This window comes from Vulpes lagopus, chromosome X (assembly GCF_018345385.1).
Source record: "Vulpes lagopus strain Blue_001 chromosome X, ASM1834538v1, whole genome shotgun sequence".
Classification (NCBI taxonomy): Eukaryota; Metazoa; Chordata; class Mammalia; order Carnivora; family Canidae; genus Vulpes; species Vulpes lagopus.
Genome location: NC_054848.1, coordinates 41,506,017 through 41,518,456, shown reverse-complemented (window position 1 = coordinate 41,518,456; position 12,440 = coordinate 41,506,017). Strand labels below are relative to the sequence as shown.

General features: G+C 39.8%; 1 protein-coding gene across 11 annotated transcripts in view; it reads right to left on the bottom strand.

The window, feature by feature from the left end:
- ZNF81 (zinc finger protein 81) overlaps positions 1-12,440 on the bottom strand; it is a 103,985-nt gene that overhangs the window by 13,908 nt on the left and 77,637 nt on the right. The window lies entirely within an intron of this gene.

Here is a 12,440-nt window from a genome sequence, read left to right as displayed (position 1 = left end):
AGCCTTGTGTCCCAGGGATAAATCCTACTTGGTCATGGTGAATAATTTTCTTAATGTGTTGTTGGATCCTGTTGGCTAGTATCTTGTTGAGAATTTTTGCATCCATGTTCATCAGGGATATTGGTCTGTAATTCTCCTTTTTGGTGGGGTCTTTGTCTGGTTTCGGAATTAAGGTGATGCTGGCCTCATAGAACGAATTTGGAAGTACTCCATCTCTTTCTATCTTTCCAAACAGCTTTAGTAGAATAGGTATGATTTCTTCTTTAAACGTTTGATAGAATTCCCCTGGGAAGCCATCTGGCCCTGGACTCTTGTGTCTCGGGAGGTTTTTGATGACTGCTTCAATTTCCTCCCTGGTTATTGGCCTGTTCAGGTTTTCTATTTCTTCCTGCTCCAGTTTTGGTAGTTTGTGGCTTTCCAGGAATGCGTCCATTTCTTCTAGATTTCCTAATTTATTGGCGTACAGCTGTTCATAATATGTTTTTAAAATCGTTTGTATTTCCTTGGTGTTGGTAGTGATCTCTCCTTTCTCATTCATGATTTTATTAATTTGAGTCTTCTCTCTCTTCTTTTTAATAAGGTTGGCTAATGGTTTATCTATCTTATTAATTCTTTCAAAGAACCAACTCCTGGTTCTGTTGATCTGTTCCACAGTTCTTTTGGTCTCGATATCATTGAGTTCTGCTCGAATTTTGATTAACTGTCTTCTTCTGCTGGGGGTGGGGTCTATTTGTTGTTTTTTCTCTAGTTCCTTTATGTGTAAGGTGAGCTTTTGAATTTGAGATCTTTCCAGTTTTTGAATGGATGCTTGTATTGCGATGTATTTCCCCCTCAGGACTGCTTTTGCTGCATCCCAAAGATTTTGAACGGTTGTATCTTCATTCTCATTAGTTTCCATGAATCTTTTTAATTCTTCCTTAATTTCCTGGTTGACCTTTTCATCTTTTAGCAGGATGGTCCTTAACCTCCACGTGTTTGTGGTCCTTCCAAACTTCTTGTTGTGATTAAGTTCTAATTTCAAGGCATTATGGTCTGAGAATATACAGGGGACTATCCCGATCTTTTGGTATCGGTTCAGACCCGATTTGTGACCCAGTATGTGGTCTATTCTGGAGAAAGTTCCATGTGCACTTGAGAAGAATGTGTATTCAGTTGAGTTTGGATGTAAAGTTCTGTAGATATCTGTGAAATCCATCTGGTCCAGTGTATCATTTAAAGCTCTCGTTTCTTTGGATATGTTGTGCTTAGAAGACGTATCGAGGGTAGAAAGAGCTAGATTGAAGTCACCAAGTATAAGTGTATTATTATCAAAGTATTTCTTCAGTTTGGTTATTAATTGGTTTAAATATTTGGCAGCTCCCACATTCGGGGCATATATATTGAGGATTGTTAAGTCCTCTTGTTGGATAGATCCTTTGAGCATGAGATAGTGTCCCTCTTCATCTCTCAGTATAGTCTTCGGGGTAAATTTTAATTTATCTGATATAAGGATGGCAACCCCTGCTTTCTTTTGAGGACCATTTGAATGGTAAATGGTTCTCCAACCTTTTATTTTCAGGTTGTAGGTGTCCTTCTGTCTAAAATGAGTCTCTTGTAGACAGCAAATAGATGGGTCCTGCTTTTTTATCCAGTCTGAAACCCTGCGCCTTTTGATGGGGTCATTAAGCCCGTTCACGTTCAGAGTTACTATTGATAGATATGAGTTTAGTGTCATCATATCTATTCAGTCCTTGTTTTTGTGGATTGTTCCACTGAACTTCTTCTTAAAGGGGAATTTTAAGAGTCCCCCTTAAAATTTCTTGCAGAGCTGGTTTGGAGGTTACAAATTCTTTCAGTTCCTGCCTGTCTTGGAAGCTCTTTATCTCTCCTTCCATTTTGAATGAAAGCCTTGCTGGATATAGTATTCTTGGTTGCATGTTCTTCTCATTTAGGACCCTGAATATATCCTGCCAGCCCTTTCTGGCCTGCCAGGTCTCTGTGGAGAGGTCTGCTGTTACCCTAATATTCCTCCCCATAAAAGTCAGGGACTTTTTTTCTCTTGCTGCTTTAAGGATCTTCTCCTTATCTTTGGAATTTGCAAGCTTCACTATTAAATGTCGAGGTGTTGAACGGTTTTTGTTGATTTTAGGGGGGGATCTCTCTATTTCCTGGATCTGAATGCCTGTTTCCCTTCCCAGATTAGGAAAGTTTTCAGCTAGGATTTGTTCAAATACATATTCTGGCCCTCTGGCCCTTTCGGCGCCCTCAGGAACCCCAATTAAATGTAGGTTTTTCTTCCTCAGGCTGTCATTTATTTCCCTTAATCTATCCTCATGATCTTTTAATTGCTTGTCTCTTTTTTCCTCAGTTTCCCTCTTTGCCATCAACTTGTCTTCTATGTCACTCACTCGTTCTTCCACCTCGTTAACCCTCGTCGTTAGGGCTTCTAGCTTGGATTGCGTCTCATTTCATTGATTTTTAATTTCTGCCTGATTGGATCTAAATTCTGCAGTCATGAAGTCTCTTGAGTCCTTTATGGTTTTTTCTAGAGCCACCAGTAGCTGTAAAATAGTGCTTCTGAATTGGCTTTCTGACATTGAATTGTAATCCATGTTTTGTAACTCTGTGGGAGAGAGGGCTGTTTCTGCTTCTTTTTTTTGAGGTGAGGTTTTCCTTCTAGTCATTTTGCTCCGTGCAGAGTGGCCAAAAACAAGTTGTATTGGGAAAAGGAGAAAAAGAGAGAGAAGGAAAGAAAAGAGAAAAAGAAAAAAGAGAAAGAAGAAAAAAAAGTGGGGGGGAAGAGAAGAAAAAGAGAAAAAAAAAGAAAGGAGAAAAAAAGGGGGGTGGGGTGGGGGAAGCAATCAGAAATCAAGAAGAAAGAAAAAAAAGCACAAAACAAGACAAAAACAAAAAAAAAATAAAAACAAAAACAAAAACAAAAAAAACACGGGGGAGTATCTTCAGATTCTGTATACTTTAAGTCCTTTGACTTCCCCTGGAACTGGTCCGTGTCGCTGGTCTTCTGGGGGAGGGGCCTGCTGTGCTGATTTTCAGGTGTTAGCACTTGGGGGAGCTGCTCTGCCCCTGCCTGGTACAGGGCTCAGTGGGGGTTGTTCACCCCGTGAGGCCCCGGGAGGAAGCCACAGTGGCGGGGGCAGCTCTGGGACCCTGGAGTCAGCTCCCGCAGTAGCTCCGGGGCTCTCCGTCTGCAGGGCCTGGGGGCTCCGGGGCGGGGCCGCTGATCTGCTCAGCTCAGGGCAGGAGCGTCCTCGCTGTCCTGGGCCCTCCCGGCCTCTGCCTGTCCCGGGGGAGGCCAGATCCTGGGCTGTGTCCCGGCGCCCTGTGCTCCGGGGCCTGCGCTGTTGGATTCGTGCTCCCGCCCCGCAGCCCCCTCCGCGGAGCTGCCGCCCGAGCCCCTCCGAGCTGCTCCGGGTCCCGCCGAGCGCTGCAGCCCTTAGGGAGCTCGGCGCATCTCCCGGGGCGCAGTTCCTCTGTTACTGTCCCAGGGAGCCCGAGGGCATCCCCGCCTTTCTGGGGATCCTGCTCCAATTCCCCGGGAGGCCTTTCCGCGGGGAAGGTCGGTGCAGCTCCTGCTCCTCCGGGACGGGGCTCTCCTGTCCTGGGGACACTCGCCCCGGCCTCAGCCCGGCTCCTCGGGGCCCCTCCCCCTTGGAGGCCTTTTGTTTCTTTATTTCTTTTTCCCCGTCTTCCTACCTTGATAGAAGCGCGAATTCTTCTCACTGTAGCGTTCCAGCTGGTCTCTCTTTAAATCTCAGGCGGAATTCGTAGATTTTCAGGATGATTGGATGGTTTTCTAGGTAATTTGTTGAGGACAGGTGACTTGGGGACCCTGCTCTTCCGCCATCTTGCCCCTCCCCCCTGATAGAGGAATATTATGAAAAAACCACATGCCAAAAATTTGATAACATAGCTAAAATGTACAAACTCAAAGAATCAAAACAAGAAGAAAACTAGAAAATCTGAATATTTCTATATCTATTGAAGAAACTGAATTTGAGGGGCTCCTGGGTGGCTCAGTGGTTGAGCATCTGCCTTTGACTCAGGGTGTGATCCCAGGGTCCTGGGATCGAGTCCTGCTTGGGCTCCCAGCAGAGAGCCTGCTTCTCCCTCTGCCTGTCTCTCTGCCTGTCTCTGGGTATCTCCCAATAAATAAAATCTGGGGATCCCTGGATGGTTCAGTGGTTAGGCATCTGCCTTGGGCCCAGGGCGTGGTCCTGGAGTCCTGGGATCGAGTCCCACGTTGGGCTCCCTGAATGGAGCCCGCTTCTCTCTCTGCCTATGTCTCTGCCTCTCTCTCTCTGTGTCTCTCATGAATAAATAAATAAAATCTTTAAAAAACTGAATTTGAAATTAAAAGTGATCCCACAAAGAAAACTTCAGACCCATATGAGTTCACTGGTGTATTTTTATCTTATATTTAGAGAAAAGTTATAAAATTTATTTTTATCTTTTTAAAAGATTTTATTTATTTATTCATGAGACAGACAGAGAGAGGCAGAGACCTAGGCAGAGGGAGAAATAGGTTCCTCGCAAGGAGCCTGATGTGGGATTCAATCCCTGCACCTGGGATCACGCCCTGAGCCAAAGGCAGACACTCAATTGCTGAGCCACCCAGGTGCCCCAAAATTATAAAATTTAAACCAATCTTATACAAAATAAAAAAACAGAGGACTGAAGATTTAAAAATCCTAGCAAATATAGCGGTTTTACATAAAGTATTTCAGAAGATAGAGCAGGCATAAAATTTCACAGCTCATTTTATAAGGCTAGCATTAACATGATACTAAAAGTCAAAGATATTATAAGCAAAATATCCCCCAAAACTAAAGACTAATACCTCATTTAAACAGAGAGATAAGAATCCTTACCAAATATTAGCAGATTGATTCAAGAAACATAAAAAAGATAATATAATCATGATCAAGTAATGTTTATCCCAGTAAGGCAGTCAGTTTAACATCTGAAAATCTGTGAAATTCACCATATCAGCAGAATAAAGTGTTCATCTTAATAAAGGCAAAAAAAAGCATCTGGAAAACCCAATATCCATTCATGTTAAAGACCTTCACCAAGCTAGAAATAGAAAGAAGTTGCCACAAATTAATAAAGGACATCTAAGGAAAACCACAGCTAATATACTCAATGCTGAAAGAGTGAAAGCTTTTGCCCTTAAGATAAAATAAAAATAAAGGGCATGCAGACTAAAAAGGAAATGATAAAAAGACATGGTAATTGATGCAAAAACTTTGTAAGGAATTTACAAAAATATTCACTAGAATTAATAAGTGAATTCAGCAAGTGTCAGAATACAGGATCAATGTACAAGAATCAATTAAAAAATTTCCACCTCTAGTACGGAGAAGTAAGCTCCTTAAAAAAAGTCCTCTACGGACAGTAACTGTATTCTCTAGGAAAACAAAACAAAACGTGTAATGGTAGAGTGAACAAAAGCAAGTGGATTTTGAAGAGGAGTTAGAAGTCAGAAGAAGTCTGAACAGAGATCTAAGTTGCTACCCACCATAGGTGAGGCAGCATCTCCAGTTTGAGTTAACTGACTACTATGACAACAACACAGAAGAATATCTCAGAAAATGGTGTTATTATAGCAGAATCTTGATAATATTTGGGATAACAATCCAAAATTACTCAATATAAGATGACCCAGAAAAATGTTTGTTTGGTCACTTTCCAGTGTCTTCAGTAGTTTTTTTTTTCCTCAAATTTTTATTTAAATTCCAGTTAGATAAGGTATAGTGTAATACTGGTTTCAGGAGCAGAATTTAGTGAGAAATCACTTACATACAATACCCAGTTCTTATCATAACAAGTGCCCTCCTTGATACCCATTCACCATGGGTATCATTCCTCACTTACCTCCCTCCATCAACCCTCAGTTTGTTCTCTATCATTAGAGTCTCTTATGGTTTGCTTCTCTCTCTTTTTTGCCCCTTTCCATATGTTCATCTCTTTTGTTTCTTAAATTACACACATGAGTGAAATCATATGATATTTGTCTTTCTTTCAGTAGTGTTTAAAGTATATTTTTCATAGTTAACAGGATTTATATCTTTTAGATAGGTGGGTCTAATAGAAATGATTCAATCATATTAAACTCAAGTTATTTTTATATATGGTGTGAGGTCAAGGGTATTTTTCCTCCAATACTGATATCCATTTGTTCTAGCTCAATTTGTTCAAAAACAAAATTCCTTTCCCCCCACTGAATTGTATTTGTACTTCTAACAAAACTCAGTTGTCCATATATGTAGTGGGTCTATTTTTGGATTCTCTCTTCTATCCCATTTATATATCTGTTTGTCCTTACATGAAAACCATACTACCTGGATCATTGTAGCTTTACAGTAAATCTTAACACTTCTTTTTAAAGACTATGTTGGCTATTCTAGGGCCTTTTCTTATCCATAACAACTTTAAAATCTCTGTCAGTTTTTATTCCCTAAAATTATAAATAATTGATTGAACAAGTAGAATGCAATTCATTAAGCAATAGATTTCAACAACATGCAACCAACTCGATTTATACACTATAGAATACAACACTGAACAACACCTGAACACACATTCTTTTCAGAGACACATAGAACATCTCCCTACATAGACCATACACAGAAATCATACAGAGTGTATTCTCAGACTACAACAGAATTAAATTAGACAACATAAAGTAAATAGACAAATTCCTTGAAAAATACAACTATGTCTGACAAAAGATGAAAGAGAAAATCTGTGTAACTCTATGTCTATGACAGATTGAATTTGTGGATTTTTTTAAAAAGATTTTATTTATTTATTCATGAGAGACACAGAGAGAGAGGCAGAGACACACAGGCAGAGGGAGAAGCAGGCTCCCTGTGGGGACCCCAATGTGGGACTTGATCCCAGGACCCCAGGATCATGCCCTGAGCCAAAGGCAGATGCTCAACCACTGAGCCACCCGGGCATCCCAGAAATTGAATTTATTATTAAAACTTTCCCATCAAGAAAATTCCAGGCCCAGATGGTTTCACTGGTGAATTCCATGAAACAGTAAAAGAAGAAATAACAATCTTACACAAACTATTTCAGAAAATAGAAAAGGGAACACTTCACAACCATTTATGTGTCCAACATAGTCCTAACACCAAAACCTGACAAACACACTGCAAAAAAAAAAAAGAAAACTAAACCAGTATCACTCATAAAAATGCAAATACTTTAAAACAAAATATCAGTAGATATAATCCAACAATATATAAAATAAGGGTTATACATTATAATCAACTAATATCTCAGAAATACAAGGTTAATTTAACATTTGAAAATCAACTCACATATTAACAAAATAAAAGCAACAATTCATATGATTAATAAGATGAAGAAAAGGATTTGACAAAATTCAACATGTAACCGTGATTTAAAAAAAAAAAAAGCTCTTCAACAAGCTAGGATTAAAAAAGAACTCACATAATCTGATAAAGGGCAGCTTCAACAAACATAATAGAGAATGGAATGATTTTTTTAAACTCTAATATTGGGAATAAAGCAAGCATGCCCTCACCACTTCTATTTAACATCAAACTGAAGGTGTTAGTGAAATAAGAAAAGAAATAAAAAGCATGAAATTGGAAAGGAAAAAGTAAAAGTGTCCCTAAAGTGATAATGATTACTTACATAAAAAACCTCAAAGAACCTACAAGAAAACTAATAGGTGAATGTAGGAATGTCTCAGGATACAAAGTCAATGTACAAAAATCAATCACGAGCAATTTATACTAGTTATGAACAATCCAAAATAAACTAAAAAAAACAATGTCATTTTACCACAGTGTCAAAAAGCACCAAATATGTAGGAATAGGGACACCTGGGTGGCTCAGTGGTTGAGCGTCTGCCTTTGGCTCAGTGCCTGATCCCAGGATTCAGGATAGAGTCCTGCATCGGGCTCCTTGTGGGAGGCTTGCTTCTCTCTCTGCCTGTGTCTCTGCCTCTCTCTCTCTCTGTCTCTCATGAATAAGTAAATAAAATCTTTTAAAAAAACTATGTAGGGATAAATTCAATGAAGGATGCAGAAGATTTTTAAAAATTTTTTTATTTATTTATTCATGAGAGACACACAGAAAGAGAGGCAGAGACACAGACAGAGGGAGAAGCAGGCTCCATGCTGGGACATGCTGGGCTTCCATGTGGGACTAAATCCCGGGACTGCAGGATCATGCCCTGAGTCGAAGGCAGATGCTCAACCAACCGCTGAGCCACCCAGGCATTCCTGCAGAAGATTTCTACACTGAAAACTATAAAACAACAACAACAACAACAACAACAACAAAAACAAAAAAGAAAACTATAAAATACTGCTGAAAGAAATCAAACATCTAAATAAATGCAGAAAATATGCCATGCTTATGGATTAGAAGGCTCAATATTGCAACGATATCAATTCCCCTAAAACTAATCTATAGCGTCAACTCCAAACAAAACCTCAGCAGGCTTTAAAAAAAAAAGCAAACTGATTAGAAAATTTATATGGAAATGCAAATGACCTAGAAAAGCCAAAGTCATTTTTTTAAAAAAAATGTAAAGTTGGAGAACTTATCCTGCCTGATTTCAAGACTCATTATAAAAGCTATAGTAATAAAGAATATATGGGTTTGCCAAAAGGACAGTATATTAACTGTTTTCTGTATTTTTTAAAAAAGTTTTTAATTTGAATTCCAGTATCGTTAACATACAGTGTTATATTAGGTTCAGGTGTACAATATAGTGACTCAACAATTCTATATATTACTCAGTGCTCATCATAAGTGAATTTTTAAATTCCTATCACTTCTTTTACCCATATTCCCACCCACTTCCCCTCTGAGAATCATCAGTTTGTTCTCCATAGTTAAGAGTCTGAAAAGAAAAAAAAAAAGAGTCTGTTTCTTGGTTTGTCTCTTTTTTTCCCCTTTGTTCATTTGTTTTGTTTCTTAAATTCCACATATGAGGGGCACCTGGGTGGTTCAGTTGTTGAGTTTCTGCCTTCGGCTCAGGGCATGATCGTGGAGTCCTAGGATCTGGTCCTGCATCAGGCTCCCTGCAGGAAGCCTGCTTCTCCCTCTGCCTATGTCTCTGCCTCTCTGTGTGTCTCTCATGAATAAATAAAATCTTTTTAAAAAAATTCCACATATGAGTGAAATCATATGGTATTTGTCTTTCTATAACATTAGCATAATACTCTTTAGTTTCATCCATGTTCTTGAAAATGGAAGATTTCATTCCTTTTTATAGCTGAGTAATATAGCGTTTTCTATATATCACATCTTTATGTAATTTCTGTATTCTTGATGCTCTGCCATCTGGTGCCTTCCTTGCTCATCCAGGAGAAACTGCCTTTCTCAGTGCTAGTTAATTCCTAGAGATAGCAAATGACTTCCGTTACAGCACATCTTTCATATGCAAACTAATCCAGAGCCCACAGTCACCAACTCTCCTCCTTTGTTAAGCTTTCACAGTTTGAGCTACCATCCTCCTGCCCTAATCACCTCAGTATCAGGTATCAGGTAACTAGAGACAGTCCCTACATCTCTGGCGCCCCGCTGAAATGACTCAAACTAGTCAATACTCAGCCTCCCCAGCCTGCTTACTCTGCTTCATCCATTCTTTCCCATGAAAATAACAATAAAGGCTCTTGTCCATGCTTTCCCCTTAAAACTTTGGCCTCCTGATGGACCCTAGTGTTTCCTGGTGTGGCCTTGCATGGTGTGGCAGATCTCCTCCTCTTGGGAACTGTGAATTACAAATTATCTTTTCAATGGTAGTCATCTCTGGATCTGTTGGTCTCACCAGACCCAAATAATATTAAAACTTACATTTTTGAAAGATTTTATTTATTTATTTATTTGTTTGTTAGAGAGAGAGAGAATGTGTGTGAGAGCATGTGAGCATGGGGGGTAGGGGCAGAGGGAGAAACAGACTTCCCTCTGAACAGGGAGCCCGACTTGGGGCTCGATCCCAGGACCCCAGTCTCATGACCTGGCTCAAAGGCAGATGCTTAACTGACTGAGCCACCCAGGTGCCCCTAAAACCTACATTTTATTTTTGTTTATTTTTTATTTTTTAATTTTTATTTATTTATGATAGAGAGAGAGAGGCAGAGGGAGAAGCAGGCTCCATGCACCGGGAGCCCGATGTGGGGTTCGATCCCGGGTCTCCAGGATCGCGCCCTGGGCCAAAGGCAGGCGCTAAACCGCTGCGCCACCCAGGGATCCCCCAAAACCTACATTTTAAAACAGAAAGACATACAGATCAATTGAGCAGAATAAAGAGTCCAGAAATAGGTTCACATATATAAAGTCAATTGATTTTGAAAGCACGACGAGGAAATGCAATGGGAAAAAAATCTCTTCAGCAAATGGTTCTGGAACAAGTGGATGTTGTACTGATAAAAATGGATTTGTAGGTCTAAACTGAGAAAGATAAAATGCTAAAACTTATGGAACATGAGAAAATCTTTGTGACTCTGTGGAAGGCAAAGATTTCTTAGATAGATCACAGAAAGCACTAGAAAATTTTAAAAGATGATAAATTAGGGCAGCCCTGGTGGCTCAGCGGTTTAGCACCGCCTTCAGCCCAGGGCATGATCCTGGAGTCCTGGGATCGAGTCCCACATCGGGCTCCCTGCATGGAGCCTGCTTCTGTCTCTGCCTCTCTCTCTCTCTCTCTCTCTCTCTCTCTCTCTCTGTGTGTGTGTCTCGTTAATAAATAAAATCCTTTAAAAAAAGATGATAAATTAGACTCCATCAAAATCAAAATGTTTGCTTTTTGTTTAGGCACCAGTAAGAAAAGTGAAAGCCATAAATTGTAACAAAATATTGGCAATGTATATATCTGGAGTTACATCCAGATGTATATATAGGAGTTACATCCAGCAAATATAAACAACTCTGAAAACCCATTAAGAAAATAACCCAATTAAAAAATGGGAAAGATATCAGAATAGATGCTTCAAACAAAAATGAACAAATGGTCAATAAGCACATGAAACGATACTTATCGTTACTCATAAGAGGAATGCAACTTAAAATAATAATGAAATACCATTACACATCCACTATAATAGCAGTGAGTGTTGGCAAGGATGTGGAGTGACAGAAATTCTTGTGTGCTGCTGCTGGAAGTGTAAGATCATACAGCCATTTTGGAAGGTAGTTTGGCAATTTCTTTTTTTAAGATTTTATTTATATGAGACAGAGAGAGAGAGAGAGAGAGCACGCACCAGCTGGGGGGAGGGGCAGAGGGAGAGGGAGAAGCAGACTCCCCCTTGAGCAGGGAGCCAGATATGAGGCTTGATCCCAGGACTCTGGGATCATGACCTGAGCTGAAGGCAAATGCTTAACTGACTGAGCCACGCAGGTGCCCCAGTTTGGCAATTTCTTACGATGACAATCATACATTCATACAATTATATGACCCATCAGTGCCACTCCTAGGTATTTACCCAAGAGAAATGTAAACATATGGTCAAAGACATACCAGAATGTCCAGTACAGCTGCATTCATAATAACCAAATAATAACCACCTGTCATCAACAGGTATGGAGAGAAACAAATTGCAATCTATTCGTATCATGGAATAGTGTTCAGCATTTACAAGGAATAAACTCTCAATATACTCAGTAACATGGATGAATCACAAAATCATTAAGCTGAACAAATGAAGCCAGACCCAAATGGGTATTACAGTAGGATTTCATTCGTATGAAACCCTAATAAAGACAAATCTAACCTATAGTGACAGAAAGCATTTAATGGTTTGCCTGGGGCCAAAGTGGTGGTGCATACTGACTGCAAAGGACAGAGGTTCATTTTTATGAGACAGAATGTTTCCCATATTGTTATTAGGGTGGTGGTTAAACCAGTATGTGCTTTCATCAAACTGCATACTTTAAATAGATACATTTTACTGTACATAAACTAGACCTTAATACACTTAATTTATTTAAAAGACAAAAATGCTGAGGCACCTAGGTGGCTCGGTCAGTTAAGAATCTGCCTTTGGCTCAGGTCATGATCCCAGGATCCTGGGATCGAGCCCCGAGTTGGGCTCCCTGCTCAGTAGGGAGTCTGCTTCTCCCTTTCCATCTGCCTTTCTCCCTGCTTGTGCTTGCTCTGCTCTCTCTCTCTCTCTCTCTCTCTCTCAAATACATGAATAAAAATTTATTTTTTTATTTTTTTATTTTTTTTGTTTTTTTTTTATGAATAAAAATTTTTAAAGCTTTTATTTATTTGAAAGAGAGAAATTATGAGCAGGGGTAGGGCCAGAGGAAGCAGACTCTATGCTAAACAGGGAGCCCAATGTGGGACTCAACCCCAGGACTCTGGGATCATGACCCAAGCCGAAGGCAGACACCCAACCAACTGAGCCACCCAGGCACCCACATAAATAAAATCTTAAAAAAAAAGA